The following is a 17,734-nucleotide window of genomic DNA, read 5'->3' on the forward strand; positions in this document are numbered from 1 at the left end:
AAACCTTGCCCTGACATGTGTTATGTGTAGTTCAGATGGTGCTCGCAGCTGTCCTTGTGTTCTTTCGCTTCTTGAGAAATCAGTAGAGCCACCCATTCACTCATTCTTCACTGTGTTATATCATTGTCTTGCCTAAAGTGGAAAAGATGAGGGTTGAAGCGGATGAGGAAGAGTAAGATCAGTAAGGGGAAAGCTACAGACAGCTTGACTTGGTCCGTTTGCATTTATGAAGTGCCTTGTCATGATTCATAGCCCACCATTCACTTAGATATGTCTGTGGTTTTCATGACTTCTAAAGCCTAGACTCACTGTGAGGTGATGGGTGTGCTCCTTAACTTGATTGTGGAAATCATGTCACAATATCTACATATGTATATTACATCATCACAGTGTACCTCTTAAAAAATGTTATATAACCTAAACATATGCAATTTGTATTAATCAGTGATAACCTCAGTAAAGCTGAAAATAAATGAATAAATAAATAAACCGGTAAAAAATAGGTAGGTAAATAAATTAGTACATTTCAAGTACATTTAAAAAGAAAAGTTCAAGTGACCAGTTCCTATAGCCTTTTACATCAGTGGAAAACCTAGTCTCTTGACAATGCATTTGATCATGGTTTTCCACAACGGTGTCTTCCTATGTGTCTGAGGATAAAATCCCCCATCTTTAATGGGTTTTACAAGGGCCCACATGGTCTTTCCCCTTGTCTGGTTTCTCAGACTAATTGTCCACCACTCTCCTCACCTCTCTCCTTCCTCTCTCCCCAGGATTTCATCCACATGGCCCTCCTTAAGTTCTTGAAGATGCTATGCTTATTCAACCACAGACTTTTCTACAGGCAGGTGTGTGATTTTTATTTATTATTGTTTCCTTCTGTGTGGAATGTTCCTCTACATTTTAGAACATCCATTCCAGCCTGCCTCCCCCACGACCTTAACTCTCAGCCAGCTTCTTTAATGACATTTGTTGTTCAGTCACTAAGTCATTTCCAACTCTTTGTGACCCCATGGACTGCAGCACGCCAGGCTTCCCTGTCCTTCACTATCTCTTGGGTTTTATGCAAGTTCATGTCCATTGAGTCGGTGATGCTATCTAACCATCTTGTCCTCTGCTGCCCTCTTCTACATACAGGCCTTCAAAACAATGTTGTTTTTAGGTCATGGCTGCCTGTTTGTAATCCTCTACCCACTAACCTGATCATCTGAACGCCCATCTCTCAAACTGAGCCACAAGTTCAGTGAAGGCAGTGATGATGGGTAGTGGTGTCACTGTGCCTGCGGTGCTGACGGACAGTAGGCACTTAAGAAGCACACAGTGGATGAGCTCCTGTGTTTGGATAAGAGGCACCTTCTTCCTCCTGATGACTCAGTGGTCAGACAGCCTTTCTCTAAATATACAGGGATTGCCATCAGATCTATTAGCTGCCTGGCCATTTCTGACTTTAGTTCTTCAGTCTGGGTCTCTGGAGAAGAAATTAAAAGAGACTTTGCTTTTCATCTGGAAGGAATACTGTTTTCCAGCAAACATTAATTTGAATGTGCGTGTTTCTGAATGCTTTACAGGAGCTGGCAGCCGTTAACTGTATAATGCGTAATAAATGTAAAATATAAAGACAACAATATTGAATTAATGATCCTTTTGGTTGTGAACTAGACCATATGTTTAAAGCTCATCTTTTCCTATTAGAATACCTTTAGACTTTCATCTCCATTCTACCCTGCTGCCCACCCTGTCCAAGAAAGTCTTACCCTGAAACAGAGGTTTATGAACTTAGACGCTGTCATTTTGTCCCCCATGGTCACTGCTGTCATCCTGCTAATAAGGGCTTTGCAAACCATGGATTAGCCAGTCTAAGAAAGAAAGGGATCTAAACTGACCCATGGAATCTTAAGCTTTCCTTCTATTTCTCCACTCAAAAGCAAATTTTGCAGTTGAAGAAACCATCTGTAGTTTATTGAGTTTATGACTTATATACATAACTTGTATACTTTATACATATGTAAATATTTGTGCTGGTCTGTGTATACATACATGCTTTTTCTCAAGAAAGACCTCTTAGTCATTTAGGACTCTAGTAGCAAAGTTGCTTATTTTATGGAGTCTGTAATTTTGTTCTTGTCAAGCTGGAATCTATCAAGACTTTGATACTTGTTTTGACATTTTTGTAATTTCGGGGGACATTTCAGGAATCTGTGAAAACCAACAGGAATATCATTGACCATTAAGGGACAAATTTCTGTCCCTTAATCCTTTATGTTGCAGAGTGGTTAGGAATGAAGACTCCAGAGCTAATCTGAGTTCAATTCCCGTTTACTAGCTTTGTGACCTGGGACAAATTATTTTGCCTCTGTCTGCCTTAGCTTCCACATCTATAAATGGGGATGATAACATGAGCCCCCCTACCTCATGATGCTGTTGTGGTGATTAAATGAGTATTTGTAAAGTAGGATAGGACCTAGCATGTAGTAAGTATTATGAAAGGATTTTTAAATAAGTTACATACGTAGAAAGACAGGAAGACCTCAGTCTGCAGAGAACCCAGAGGTACTTGTTCATGGGGATACAACCCAGCTCAGCCCCAGGAAGGGAACTCAGTTGCTCTCTTCTTGGCCTTTGGTGGGATGTTTGCTTTTTGACTCTGAGTTTTCACCCTAGAAGCCCTTTTAGTACAATTTTTTTAAGCAAATTCCAACAGTTAATTTATTTTTAATTAGAGGATAATTGCTTTACAATACGTTGTGTTGGCTTCTGCCATACAACTATGTGAATTGGTCATAAGTACATATATGTCCTCTCTCTTGAACCTCCCCCTGCCCCTCACTCCCCACTTAAGTGAGGTGGATGAATCTAGAGTCTCTTATACAGAGTGAAGTTAGTCAGAAAAAGAAAAACAAATATCATATATTAATACGTATTTATGGAATCTAGAAAGATGGTACTGGTGAGCCTATTTGCAGGGCAGGAACAGAGACGCAGACACGGAGAACGGACTTGTGGGGAAGGAGAGGGTGGGATGAATTGAAAGATCAGCAGTGAGCATAAACATTACCGTATGTAAAACAGGTAGCTAGTGGGCAGTTGCTGTATGATGCAGGGAGCTCAGCGTGGTAATCTGTGGTGGATTACAACATATTTATTTTTTAGTCTCAAGGCTATTCTTGTTTTATCCAATGCTTATTGTCAAATGAGCAATGCAGATTGTAGAATTACCCTGTTTGATTTTGAATATTTTATACCATTTTGCTTTATCTTCCTTATACTTTCTTGAGAGATGTAAAGGTGTTAGTGGTTGATTTTGGTCTCTCTTACCAGCACATAGGGGTCTGGCACATACAGCTCTACTGGGGTCAGCTCCTCCCCCATCCCCTGTCCCAGACTGCCCTTGTCCCATCTGGCTGTCTGAGGCTCATTGCCTCACCATGGTCCATCCTTGATGGCCTGAGCTCGTGGGAAAAATGCTCCCTGCCTTGCAGTGTTGGGATACTTAAGCCTGAATTTTATTATCAACTTCAATACATTTCCAGAATCCAGTTTCTTTTCCTTGGTTGAATGTGGCTTTCCTCCCAAGCACCATGTGTAACCCAGCTTGTACAACTAAGGAAAATGTGGGCAAAGGGTTCCAAGTCAGGTGGTGGTTTGCACATTACTCTACCAAGCAGTGTTCTTCAAGTCTGATAAACAGAACCTCTGGCTCTCAGTTTCCTCATTTGCAAACTGAAGATAACAATGGTTTAGGGTTCAAATGCTGACTCTGATGACCTAATTCATTTTATATATGGAAAGTGCTTAGTACAATGCCTGGGAAACACGTATACATGAAATATGAGCTGCTAATATTTATATTCTGCCGAATATTTATATCAGGATATTGGTGTGTAGACCTTAAGATAAGTCTTCCTTAGTATTCACTGTCATATATTTTAAACTTTTAATGTACGTCTTAGTAATTAACTAGAATGTAGGGTCTAAAAAAGCCAGGCCTATTCATGTCCTGTCTGATTGACATGTGCCAGCAAGTATACCATTAGAGACACAGCTTTGTGCTGAATTCAGGGCCAGGAAAAGCCCAGCTAAATCTGCCCCGTGCATTTTCTCATCTTGGTCTAAAAGTTCATTGTCACATAAATGTGACTGCAAAACCCCATGAGATGTCATTGTTGCTTTATAAATAGATGTTGCACTGAGGGTTATTGGCGTTCTCCTTCTGTAAGTATTGATTGGTAAAATACTAAGAAATTCAAAAAGTCTAGATTGCTCCTGAACAAACTTTGCATGTTGCCAACTCTTCTGTCAAAGTTTCAGAATCAGTTTAATTGAAGACAGTTTTGAGAGATTCCTGGGCATGTCGCTAACGACTTCATGGTATAAATTCACCGGTAGCTGTATTTTCCAGATAGGCTATGTGACAGAGACTTTTCTTCTCCAGTGTTGGTACATCATCCACTTACCACTGGCATTTTCAGTGAGATTAGTCACCCTCGGCATCCACGAGGGATTGATTCCCAGACCTCCTGAGGATACGAAAATCTGAGGAGGCCCAGGTCCCTATATAAAATGATGCAGTATACATATATGTACCCTCGTATACTGTAAATCATCTCTAGATTAATTGTAATACCTGATGCAGTGTAAATGCCATGCCACACCTGCTGCTCAGTCATGTCCGACTCTTTGCAACCCCATAGATTGTAGCCCAGCAGGCTCCTCTGCCCATGGGGTTTTCTAGGCAAGAATACTGGAGTGGGTTGCCCTTTTCTTCTCCAGGGGATCTTCCTGACCCAGAGAAAGAACCTGTGTCTCTTGCATCTCCTCCATTGAGATGGATTCTTCACCACTGTGCCACCTGGGAAGCCCAAATGCTATGTAAATACTCATAAATACCATGTTGCTGCTGCTGCTAAGTCACATTTGTTGTGTCGGACTCTGTGCAACCCCATAGACTGCAGAATCCCTAGGATTCTCCAGGCAAGAACACTGGAGTGGGTTGCCATTTCCTTCTCCAATGCATGAAAGTGAAAAGTAAAAGTGAAGTCGCTCAGTCACGTCCAACTCTTAGCGATCCCATGGACTGTAGCCTACCAGGCTCCTCTGCCCATGGGATTTTCCAGGCAAGAGTACTGGAGTGGGTCGAAATACCATGTAAATGCTATGTAAATAGTCATAAATACCATGTAAATGCTATGTAAATAGTTGCCAATATGCTGAAAATTCAAAGTTTGCTTTTTGGAGCTTTCTGGAAATTTTTTTTTTTCCAAATATTTCTCACCTGCAGTTTGCTGAATCCATGGATGTGAAACCCATAGATACAGAGGTATCCACAGTGGTGGATAGCAGTAGGCCACTACCAAGTAGCCACACAGGCCGCTGTGACAGTGGCAGAGCATTCTTTCTGCAGTCAGGGAGCCACATTCTAGTGGCAGAAGGATCACAGCCTAGAATCAAATATGCAAGGTGTCGACACTGCTCACCAGTCCTTTTTCCCATAGTGTGTACTCGGCCCCGCCTGCTTGTCCCTGGGCATGTCCTTTGCTCACCTTTTCACCTCTGATACCCTGTTTTGCATTTGATGTTCAGTCCAAAGTCTCCTTGTACTTAAAGTGTCCCTATAACCCAATTTTCCCCATAAATCTAGTACTTTCATTGTGCAATTTTGCATAGCATGGTGACGTCTAAGAATGCATAAGTCATATTATAGCAGAGCTGATTGGATAATAAACTCATTGCCTGCACTTCACTAAATTCTGGTTACACAGTAAGTTCTACACTTGGAGGAAGTATTGGATATTAGAAATAGCCTTGGCATTCATGGAGGATTGTTCTAAGGAAAGCAATTATCTGCAGTCTGTTAGTTATCATCATCGTCGTCGTTGTTTGGCTATTACGTGTGGATCTCTAGCTCTTTGTTTCTAGAGTTGAGGCCGTAATGCTAGCTGTCTTGTAAGGCTGTTGGGATCGAATTGGTGGCCCATTGTGAAATACACAGGAGGGTGCCTAGCATGTAGGAACCACTCAACCAAGGCTGTCAGTATTGATGATTGATTTATTAGCTATAACATAAAATGACTTGTTTTCTATGTTGTTCTCTTTCATATCATTTTAGTATTAATACACTTTGAAATGATCATCTTTCTTATGGAATCCACTGAATGACAACCTATTTTAGGGAAAAACATCTCATTAAGTGTGCTTCTATTTTGTTTGAAAGTCTGTTCAAACCCCTATCCTGTCATTGACTATTATGAGAAATAACCAATTAAGTGCATTCCCAGGTGACCACTGAAAACTGGGACAAGGAGGCTTTCACAGAGTCTGGTAGGATGGGAGAAGTTTCACAGTTCTCATGACATCCCAAAATCTGTACAGCAAAAATGAAAACTGTGTCTGATGTAGGCAGAGTAGAGATAAAGCATACATTTTTATCTGACAAATGTCTGGAACACCCATGTGTCTAAATTGAAATGCAAATTCTTAGCAGTTAAGACCAGTGTTTTTGATCCTTGCCACCTGGACCCCTTGGTTCCTGATCAGAGTCACCATATTTATGAGAAATAATAATGACACATGGCTGGAAATGAGACAGGGTGTTTCCAGTAAGACTTTCTCAGTTTCCAGAGGGTCAACATGCTGAAGGCTTTTGCACAGTAATGAAATAATGCCTGATGATAAAAGGATTCAGTATGATGATGAGGAAAGATACTCGCATCTTCTGGAGGGATGGTGTAATGGGAAAACAAGATCTTTCTTGTTAGAAGTGATTTCAAACTCAGCCTTGGATTATTGGTTGGTGACTGTGGGCAAACTACTTCACCTCTGACAAGTCAGTAAAAATTCAAACCAAAGAAATTTGTTACCAGAGTGTCTGATATAAAATCTCTCATTCTACCATGACCATAGAGACATTCTGACCATTTGGAATATTAAAAGATAGTATACTGCCTGGTGGCATGCACAAAAAATGGAAGAGTCTTTATTAGAGTACATGGCCCCATCTTTGGCAGATGATTTTCATGCTGTTCCATTCAAACCTGTTATCTTTGAATAGGCAATTTGTAAAGAGTAACAGACAATATCTATAAAAGAATACAGACACACATTCCAAACATTTTGGGACACACTCTGTGGACAGGTGTATGGCGTGAAATTATAAATAATGGAAGCAACTGGGTGATTATTCAGAAAACGAAGATCATGGCATCTAGTCCCATCACTTCATGGGAAATAGATGGGGAAACAGTGGAAACAGTGTCAGACTTTATTTTTTTGGGCTCCCAAATCACTGTAGATGGTGACTGCAGCCATGAAATTAAAAGATGCTTACTCCTTGGAAGGAAAGTTATAACCAACCTAGATATCATATTGAAAAGCAGAGACATTACTCTGCCAACAAAGGTCTGTCTAGTCAAGGCTATGGTTTTTCCAGTGGCCGTGTATGGATGTGAGAGTTGGACTGTGAAGAAAGCTGAGCACCAAAGAATTGATGCTTCTGAACTGTGGTGTTGGAGAAGCCTCTTGAGAGTCCCTTGGACTGCAAGGAGATCCAACCAGTCCATTCTAAAGGAAATCAGTCCTGGGTGTTCTTTGAAAGGAATGATGCTAAAGCTGAAACTCCAATACTTTGGCCACCTCATGCGAAGAGTTGATTCATTGGAAAAGACTCTGATGCTGGGAGGGATTGGGGGCAGGAGGAGAAGGGGACGACAGAGGATGAGATGGCTGGATGACATCACTAACTCGATGGATGTGAGTCTGGGTGAACTCTGGGAGTTTGTGATGGACAGGGAGGCCTAGTGTGCTACAATTCATGGGGTCGCAAAGAGTCGGACATGACTGAGCGACTGAACTGAACTGAACTGGATGATTATTGGACAAGACCTCATTTGACTGTTTTGTTTTTCTCATTTAGTATCTCCAGGCAGACATGATGCTAAGTCAACACACAATCACATTATTTTTTTGGAGGGACATAAGGACACACACTCCAGGTGGATGCAAATCAGTTCCTGGAGCATGAAATAAGTGATTATGTCATGCTTGAAATCACCTACATCTCAGTTCTCTGCTCTCCTGATCAAGAGCCTGATGCTTTGTCTATTCCCATGTCACGTCATCAGTGAGATGCTGTTATTCCAGTTGACCACATCCTTGGGAAGACCGGGGTTTCACTTCCCATGTCATCCTAATGAGCTGTGCGCCGTCCTCATAGCTAATTCTTCCAGGCAGTCACTTCTGATTTTGCTGGGCACCTATGAGCACAGCCTACACACACTGATACACAGGATTTTTTCCCCCCTCACCAGCCCTGCTATCCCTCAATTTTGATTTCAAGCTTTTTTCCTCCTCCAGCTACAAGGCAGGAGTTTCACTCTTTTATACAGCCAACATTGGCCCTGTCTGTTCTATTATCTAGAAGGTTATTTACCATTCCTGCTGGTTCAAGAGCCCCACAAATGTTAGGTCCCCGCCTTGTTGTGATTTAACATACAAAGGTGAACCCCTTCACCCTTCCCCACCCCGCTGTCAGCCTGCAGAAACACATTTCTGCCAGATTCCCTGGCTCTCCAGGAACCCTTGGCCATATTCTTCAAGACTGAACCTAGCAGCATTTTGTAGGAGGCAGTGTCGGATCCTGTCTTATAATAAGAAAGTACTGACATGTACCTCACTGGGGAACACATTAGGTAACATACGATGATGTTCTGTATCACTCTGCAAGTAAACCAGGGCATTAAAAAGAACTTAATATATTCCACTTCTAAAGCTGTCATTTGAAATATTCCACTTATAGAAGTGCAAAGCTGTCTCATCTTGCCAACTTGTAAAGTCATCTTTCAGGTTCTTGTGAACATAAAAAAGACAGGAATCCAATGAAAATACTGATGCTGAATTAATGGCTGAGAGAGAGAGAGACAGTTTTGGCATCTCTTGGGAATAGTTCACGTGTTTTAAATTGGGCTTGTAAAGTGTTCATTGAGACCGGCCTGGAGTGTCACTGACAAGAAGACAGTGTCGAATCCTTATAAAAAGAGGGGCCTTCTCTCAGTTTTCAGAGACATTGGCAATGACTTTCTGATGAACTTTGGCAGGTTTTGATCATCATCCAGCAGCTGTCTTTCCTCCTGTTAGTTCTACCTGTTAATTTTGTCTGTCTTCCTCTGTCCGCTCTGGACTGTACCTTCCCCATCTTACTGCTGACCTATGGCAGCTCCCTTCCTTCCCTTCAGATTCGCCCTTCCCCTTGCATTAGCTCATACTTTTTATGTATCATTTTTGCTTCCCTGCTTTTCCACTGTCTCTGGTGCAGCACTGTGGGTGTGGACAGGCACAGGCTCCTCAACTTCTCTCCTGACTCAGTGGGCCCCACTCTGTGCTGTGGGACCCACTCAGCCAACGGTGGCCATGGCTGATGGGCAGAGTGGCTAACAGCTAGACCTCAGGGCCAGAACTGCCCACCCAGGGGTAACTTGTGCTCTGAACTCCTCAGCGAGGACCTCAGCTGAGGTTTAGTTTAAATCTAACAGGAGAAAATAACTACAATCCAGCTGCTCAGCAAATTGTAGATAAAAAGTTGCTCAGCCTGTGCCCTTTACTGCAATGGTGAGGGCTCTGAGATGGGGGCAGAGAAGTAACACTCATCCTGCAGGAAGAAACAGAACAAGAGGGAGTGAGGAAGGCTGAAGAGGAGTGGCCGACTGGTTCATGCTTTGATCTTACTGTCACCAGATCCATGTTCCTTTCTTGTTGTTTCTGAGGTCCTGGATCATGGATCTCAAAAGTACAGTTTCTTACCCATTCACTCCCGAGGGCCTAGAGTCTTGCCTCTGTCTGTACCTCCTGAATCTGCCCTCTGAACCTGCCCACACTTCTTAGCAGACCTAAGAGGGATTTTTGCAGGTCTCATTCCTCTTTAAAACTCAATGCTGAGGCCTATAGTGTTGGGGGCTCCAGCTGTCTTACTGCATTAACTCAACCTTCCATGATACTTTGGATGAAGAGACAGTGCTTCTGGCCCCAGGAACTCTGCAGGGCCCTCCTTCCACCTTCCCTCACCTTATCTAAGTGCTTCTGATATGCAGTGCACTGTTCATCTGCAAGACTTTTTCACATGCTGTTCCCTCTGCTTCACATGCTGTTCCCTCTCATCTGTTCCTGGCTCCCTCCTATCTGCCTTTTGGGTCTCAGTCTCACTTCCTTGAGGAGGGCTTCTCTGACCCTCAAATGGAAACTATGTCCTTCCTCTTCTGCCTGCTCACAGAACATACTGTCACCCTTCATCACATCAATCACAAATTAGGATTATTCAGTTGAGTGTCTATTTAATAAATAAGTATCCCCTCAATAGACTATCCTCATGATAGCACAGACCATATATTTTGACCTACCCTACAGAGCTCCTGGAACTTAAAAGTACTGAGTTCATAGCAGCTGGACAGATGAGTGAATACAATCTAGGACATATACACTGTGCAGCCAAGAGCAGTGAAACATATGACAAGTGCACTCGCACTGGAGTCAAAAGTTCTGGGTCTGGAGGTAGGATCTGCCACTGACTAACTCCTGCGGGTTCTCAAGTAGCTCACATAGCATTTGCAAGCGTGGATAGTGATGCACCGTGAGGTGCATGGGCTCACTTCCCAGAGCGGTGGCAGAGGAGATGACTTATAAGTGGTCCTACCTCTTAAACTCTGAACCCATGGTCTAAATGCCACCCCGGTACAATTTATGTGCGCTGGATGGTGTAACCACATCCAGAGGCTGTTTGCTTCCAAACAGCTGCATTTCTTCCCATCTTTCCAGATAATTTTTCCTTTAGCAGTTGCATTGGCTTCCTGTCTTCCCCAGTCCTGTAACTAGAGGCACTGCTCTGATCCAGTCAAAGTATTCAAAGCTAATAAACAGAAGATTTAAAGCACAGAGATAAATTGTCCCCTACACTAGGAACAGAACCAGAATACTTTGTGCATGTCGGGGAGGGAGGGAGCATTCAGAAGTGAGCAGTTCAAGGCAGGAACCGTGTTTTAATTTATCTCGGCATCCTCATGCCTGGTACAGGGAACAAGTTGCATATATGGTTGATGAATGAGATGGTCTTCACTCATTTGCCAAACCCAAGCCCAAATCAAAGCCACTCACTCATCTCCATGTCACAGTTCATCATATGCCCCCAGCCACACTGGCCTCTTTCACTTCCCTGAATCTGCCCTGCTCTCTCCTGCCAGAGTGTATGAGAGTCCGTCACTCAGTCATGTCTGACTCTGCCACCCCATGGACTGGAGCCCACCAGGCTCCTCTGTCCATGGGATATCCCAGGCAAAGATACTAGAGTGGGTTGCCATTTCCTTCTCTAGAGCATCGTCCTGACCCAGGAATTGAACCCAGGTCTCCTCCCCTGAAGGAGGATTCTTCACCACTGAGTCAACAGGGAGGCCCATCTCCTGCCACAGGGCCTTTGCATGTTTGGATCCCTTTCCTTGCAGTGTTTCCCACACCGCCTCCCTCATCTGTTCATTCTTCAGCTCTCACCACTCCGGCATCACTTCCTCATCCAAGACTCTTCTAGCCAAGACCATGTCTTTCCATCCTGTTACAGGCTCCCAAAGCAATCTCAGTAATTCACATCTAAACACTTGTGTGTGTGTGTGTGTGTGATTAGCATCTATTTCTGCCACCAGGAAGCATCTGCTTAGCTCACTGTCGTATCCCCAGTACCTAGCACTGTGGTGGCAAATTCAAGGGGCCTCATTGATACTGGTGGGGAAGGAAATATGGGGGACACAACGATAAGAGGTTATATTTGTGGTCTTTGGCTTTGTCTCTGGGTGATCCCAGAGAACAGACTCAGAAGGGTACCTGACAGAAAGAAGTAAGTGTGCAATGTTCCTGTGGATTCCCTGTAAAGGGGGTTCTTCTCGTTTGGCAAAGGGGAAGGATGGACTGTGTTGTCCTGGGGCGCTGGTACTTAACCTCTTTACCCCCCGTCATGTGTTCACTAGACAAGAAAGTATAACTATCAAGAGTGACCCTTTTAGAGCCTGAAACTGCACTAAAAATCAACAACCCTGCCCTTCTGGAAGGATGGGAGCTTTTCTTTCAAAAAGCATAGGCTAACGCTTAGGTCAGCACCCAATTGTCTCCTCACAATAGAAAAAAAAAAAAAAAGAAAGAAACGGTTGCCATGACAACCCAATGACGTGTTCAGTCATTGAGTTTTGCTTTTTTTTTTTTTTTGACCAAAAAATGCTGACTTTGACTTAACTACTAATGTATATGCATTTTGTTTGTTCAATTCAGATCCCTCCCGGAGCTTTTCTGAATCATCAATAAGTATCACTTAAAAAATTCACCTTTAGAAAGTGGAATGGCTCAGATTAGGATAATAGTGATCAGGGGTGCTGAGGGGACAAATGATAGCTACGTTGAGAGAAAAAAATAAAAGAACATGTGGATGGACTGGACTGGGAAGAAAGAAAAGTAAGGGAAAAACCAAGGACTCACTTTCTTAATATTCTACCTCCTTTTATGCAAACCCCAAGTTAGTAACTGCAAGGAGATCCAACCAGTCCATTCTAAAGGCGATCAGCCCTGGGTGTTCTTTGGAAGGAATGAAGCTAAAGCTGAAACTCCAGTACTTTGGCCACCTCATGCGAAGAGTTAACTCATTGGAAAAGACTCTGATTCTGGGAGGGATTGGGGAAGGAGGAAAAGGGGACGGCAGAGGATGAGATGGCTGGATGGCATCACTGACTCGATGGACGTGGGTTTGAGTGAACTCCAGGAGTTGGTGATGAACAGGGAGGCCTGGCGTGCTGCAGTTCATGGGGTCGCAAAGAGTTGGACACAACTGAGTGACTAAACTGAACTGAAATCACACCAACACTATACAAATCCAGAGCAGGTTTGAGCTCTCTTAAAAAATAAATGTGGTCTCCCTTTTCCAAGCAACCTGACTAAAAATATTTGCAAAGGCTTTCAAATGATATCAGCACAGTTCAATCCTGCCACTCTTCTGGAGTGCAAGGCCCCAGAAATTTATGCCAGCTTCATCTCCTCCAACCTTCATGAGCTCATATCCTAATCTAATCCCAATCACCCAAAGCTAATCCTTCACCATCATTTACATCTCTGGTTAAGAGTCTCTTTCCAAGCTTCTACCCTGCATGTATTCCCAATTGGAATTCTCAATCTTCCCTTCTTAAGAAAATAAGCCTACTTTCTCTAGAAAGTGCTAAAGAGATCCACAAAATGATTAAATGGCAAGCATGCAAGTAGATTCTCTCAACAGAAACTGCCCAGGCTCATGTATAGAGCCATTATAACTTATGGAAAAAAGAGGTCTATTGTTTCTTGAAACCATGTCAAACTTTGATATAAACTAAGAAAAATGCATGAATGAGTCTAAAAAAATAATTTTAATGGCAAATTTTCTATTCCATCTTGACTTACGAAATCACCGTACATTATTTATGGGAAAAAGACAAAGCATGAAAGGTCTTCATGGTGTGGGAGTACTATCTACATAGAGTCCAGGCCCAAAGAGCAGAGTGCCCTGAAGAAGTTTCTGTAAAGGTTATTCTCAGTTATATGCAGGTACATATTTATCATCTTCAATGCAAGGCTTATCATCTTCATCAACTTCATAGGGCTGCTGCCACAGTCAAATCAGCATCTCAAACCATGTTGAAAGTGGAGATTTTCTTGCAAAACCTGGCTTTGTACTTATACTCTTTTAAATTTACTGAAGTGTCATTGATTTACAGTGTTGTACAAATTTCTGCTATACAACAAATGATTCTTTATGTTCTTTTCCATTATGGTTCATTGCAGGATACTGAAGGTAGGTCCTTGTGCTCAACAGTAGAACCTTGCTGTTTATCCATTCAATACAGAGTAGTTTACATCTGCTAACCCCAAACTCCCGGTCCATCCCTTCCCTATTCTTCCCCTCCCTGTAACCACAAGTCGGCTCTCTATGTCTGTGATTCTGTTTATCTTTTGCAGATAAGCTCATTTGTGTTATATTTTTAGATTCCACATGTAAGTGATACCATATGGTATTTGTCTTTTTCTGGCTTACTTCACTTAGTGTGATAATCTCTAGGTACATCCATGTTGCTGTAAATGACATTATTTCACTCTCTTTTATAGCTGAGTAGTATTCCCTTGTGTATGTATGTATACAGGTAGGTAGATAGATATAAATATATACATAAATAATACTAATATTCTTTATCTCAGGATTGTGACTTCCATCTACTTGGTTGCACAAATTGGAACTTTTAAGGGTTGTTCTTAAAAACCTGCTGTTCCTTCACATTTTCCCTTTATATGTAGTCTATTACTCCGTTAGCTAGTATTATCTGTAAAATACTTATGGAGTCTATTCTCTTCCCACTGCCCCAGCCCTTGTCTTAAGTATGATTAACCAGTTAACACACTTAAGCACAGAGGACAGAGGGTATATTTGTAAGTTCTCAGGTGGGAGCTGTTCATGGTTGATGAAGATGACGGTGATGGTGAAGACAATGATGCACTTGGACACTGTTCCTAGGGTGCTATTGTAGCATCCCAACTGGTTTCATTTCTTCCATTTCTTGCCTCCCTCTAAGCAGTACTCTTCAGAGTAACCAAGATGATCTCTATAAAAACTGAAAATCAGACAACCTGGTCCCCTCTAGACTTCCCATTGCCCTGTAGTCTCTGGACCAGCTGCAATTCTAGCCTCTTGATTAGTCTCTTGACTAAGATTTATCTGTGCTGGCTTCTTGGGTGCTTCAAGCTTATTTCCAACGAAGGGACTTAGCACACACCATACATACCAGTCTGTCTGCCCACAATGGTATTTTGCCTGAGTTCTTCATCCAAATGACTCCTGTCCCATCTTTGAGGTTAACTTCATGTATTTTCTTGAACAGACTTTCTATGGCCACACCACTGCTTCACCAACTTGAATTTTCTCCTTACATGATTCTCTAACATAGCAGCCTATTTTATTATTATTATTATTATTCATAGTGCATGTTACAATCAGTGATCATCAACATAATCATGGATTCATTTATCTCAACAGTTTCTCTCCTACAGGAATTTAAGCTTATGATGGCAGGAATAGACCTGTAACAAATGACCTCAAAAATATTATTTTAACTAATAAGGGTTAACAGTCCAGAAAGTAATTTTAAAGTGAGGTACAAATAGAAGCATCCCAATGAGTAAAACTCTCTTTCTGAGCCATAAATACTTTTTGAGTAGAAGTTGGTTCTTAGAGTGAGTACATTCAGAGAATGTTAAGTTGAAATCCTGAGTTAGCAGAGCACTCACATGACTTGTGCAGGGTCACAGTAATCAGGAACAAAGCTAAGATGTAAGTTGAATCCTTTTGATTCTACAGCTTATTTTACTACACTGATTTTCACATTCAACTAAAAAGCGTATCTAATAAAACAGTAAATCACAGAACTGTTTAATTTTTCATTCTCCGAGGCTTTAATTGCCAATGCTTGGGAAAACAAACAGCTCTAACTATTTCTAAAGGGAACTGACAGAAAATTCCCTTTCTTGACCACAGATTGCATATTTGTGTAAGTATGTTTTCTATTTAAGTCTATATTCCCTACTAAGAATAATGAGCAAACCCCCTCTGCACGCGATTGAAACTGTGTCCAATTTCCTTGCCAAATCCAGCTGCTTGTCGAGAGGATTCAGTGTTGCTATCTTTTCCCCAAAGGTACACAGACTTACACCAAGGCAGATGCCCCAATAGTAAAAGTGTGCTTGAGCAGGCAGAAAAAAAAAAAAAAGTAATACATAGATGGAATGTAGATATTGTCTGAAGCATGAACAGGTTGCAGTGTCTGATGGTTCTGTCAAAGTGTTTATGAGATGATTACTGACTGACTGGAGAAGGTCAAGGGTAGACCAAAGACACCAGGTGTAGGGGAGGAGGGGGACTAAGCCCCACTGGGAAGGTACATTGGAATTCTGTGATTTGCCAGTAAACATTGACTACCCCGGTGTCTTTTTCTTTGTGTGGTGAGACAGTACTCTGTCTGCCTTCATCCACCTTCTAGCTGTTTAGCTTATACAGAACATGGGATAAAGGACACTTGGCGATTCCTCTCCAGGAAGAGACTCTGTGCATAATACCCATAAAGAGACAGGCTGAAAGGAGATCCATCCTTGCAGTGGGAAAGGTCTAATCCTTTATGGATGTTCAGAACAGATGGAAAATGCGGACTACACAGACTAGGGGATGAAGCCCAGAACTAGCACCCTGTGGAAGGCGATCCAAGTCAAGGGAGAGGACCAAAGGGGGTTCATTCTCCAGTGACCATGAAACAGAGACAGCCTTGGGGGTGGCTTCATGTGCAAACACCTCTGCCCGTCAAGGAGCTGGGGGGGTTAGCTGGCCAGGGGAGAGGAGACTGTTCAGACTTGGAAAATAGCTGTAATCATAAGGAACTGAGCAGTTATACATCTTCCTGGACTCTGGGGGGCTTGGCTTACAGGGTGTTACAGGGGAGACTGTTCCACTTGTTCCTCCACCAGAAAGCTTCAGTGTGCAGCTAATACCCAGCAGTGACGTTTCAGGACAAGCTTCCCTTGTGGTCAGAAAAGTGATGCTGTCTGTGTCACTATTAGGACTAAGACAGACATTAAGGGTGTAGAGATGAGGTCACTGGACTCAGGTATGCAGAAACCTGAATTCTCATTTTTCTCTTCCACTTCATAGTTGTGGAATTTGGGCAAGGCCATTTGTAAAGACATTTGTGACAATGTATTGCAGTCTTTACCCTTGAACCCCAGAAAGTGCCTACTTTCTCCAGCTAACAACAGGTAAGGAAAATAAAACCTATATTCTCCATTTTATGACATGAATTGAGGAAAGTTAAGACATGACTTGAATAAAATTTAAAGTTTGAAATCAGTATACCACAATGTATAGAAGTGATTGGATAATTATTCACCAGTTCACAAGCATTGTGAACATATAGTCCTGTGCAACTTGTACAAGTATGAACAACAGGTACAAGAGCTGGGGGTGGGGGCAGGGTGTTAGGGATGTCACGCTGTCCTGTAGTGGGATCCTCTTTCAGGATCAGCAGGAATCTGGATTTATTCCCCCAGATGCTGCGGATTCTGCTCTCAGCTGGTGGCCCTCTGTGGGAATTGCCTTGTCTGAGGAGACTCCTGCTGCCTAAGCCTCACCCCCTTCTCCTTCAACTGAGACCCTGTTGAGTCTGCATCACAGCACCACCTCTCCCTTGGCCTGGACCTCTTTCCTTCTGCTGGTTGGTGTTGATACTCCAAATAAACTTGCACCTGTGCTCCTAAGAGGCCAAGCTGAGACTCGGTGTATCACTTAGAACTGTAACATGCATCTCAGTTCTGATGCAATCAAGAACATTTGTAATGCAACTCAGTCTGTAATTCCTTTTGCAGCATACACCCTCAAAGACCCACTGAGAACCCTACAACATTCATAGTACATGCTATCTCACACAAGACCCAGCTCTCTCCCCAGAGCAGTTTCTCCAGATTCTCTGTTGACTTTTTCTTTTTCTTTTTTTAATTTAGTATAACTGTTTTACAATGCTGTGTTAGCTTCTGGCATACAACCAACTGAATCAATTATGTGTATACATATATCCTCTCCCTCTTTAACCTCCCCACTGTCCAACCCCTCTTGTCATGACCTGCAAACAGGTTCATCTGTACCATTTTCCTAGGTTTC

General features: G+C 42.5%; 1 protein-coding gene and 1 long non-coding RNA gene across 4 annotated transcripts in view; one reads left to right on the forward strand and one right to left on the reverse strand.

Annotated features, from left to right (window-relative positions):
- LOC112443504 (uncharacterized) overlaps positions 1-1,680 on the forward strand; it is a 730,208-nt gene extending 728,528 nt beyond the window's left edge. Inside the window, exon 8 of the long non-coding RNA XR_009492349.1 lies at positions 774-1,680. This is a non-coding gene — a long non-coding RNA (uncharacterized lncRNA). The remainder of the gene's footprint in view (positions 1-773) is intronic.
- GRM7 (glutamate metabotropic receptor 7) overlaps positions 1-17,734 on the reverse strand; it is a 940,532-nt gene that overhangs the window by 53,970 nt on the left and 868,828 nt on the right. The gene's annotated exons all lie outside the window — the stretch shown is intronic.

The sequence above is a fragment of the Bos taurus genome, chromosome 22 (assembly GCF_002263795.3).
Source record: "Bos taurus isolate L1 Dominette 01449 registration number 42190680 breed Hereford chromosome 22, ARS-UCD2.0, whole genome shotgun sequence".
Lineage (NCBI taxonomy): Eukaryota > Metazoa > Chordata > Mammalia > Artiodactyla > Bovidae > Bos > Bos taurus.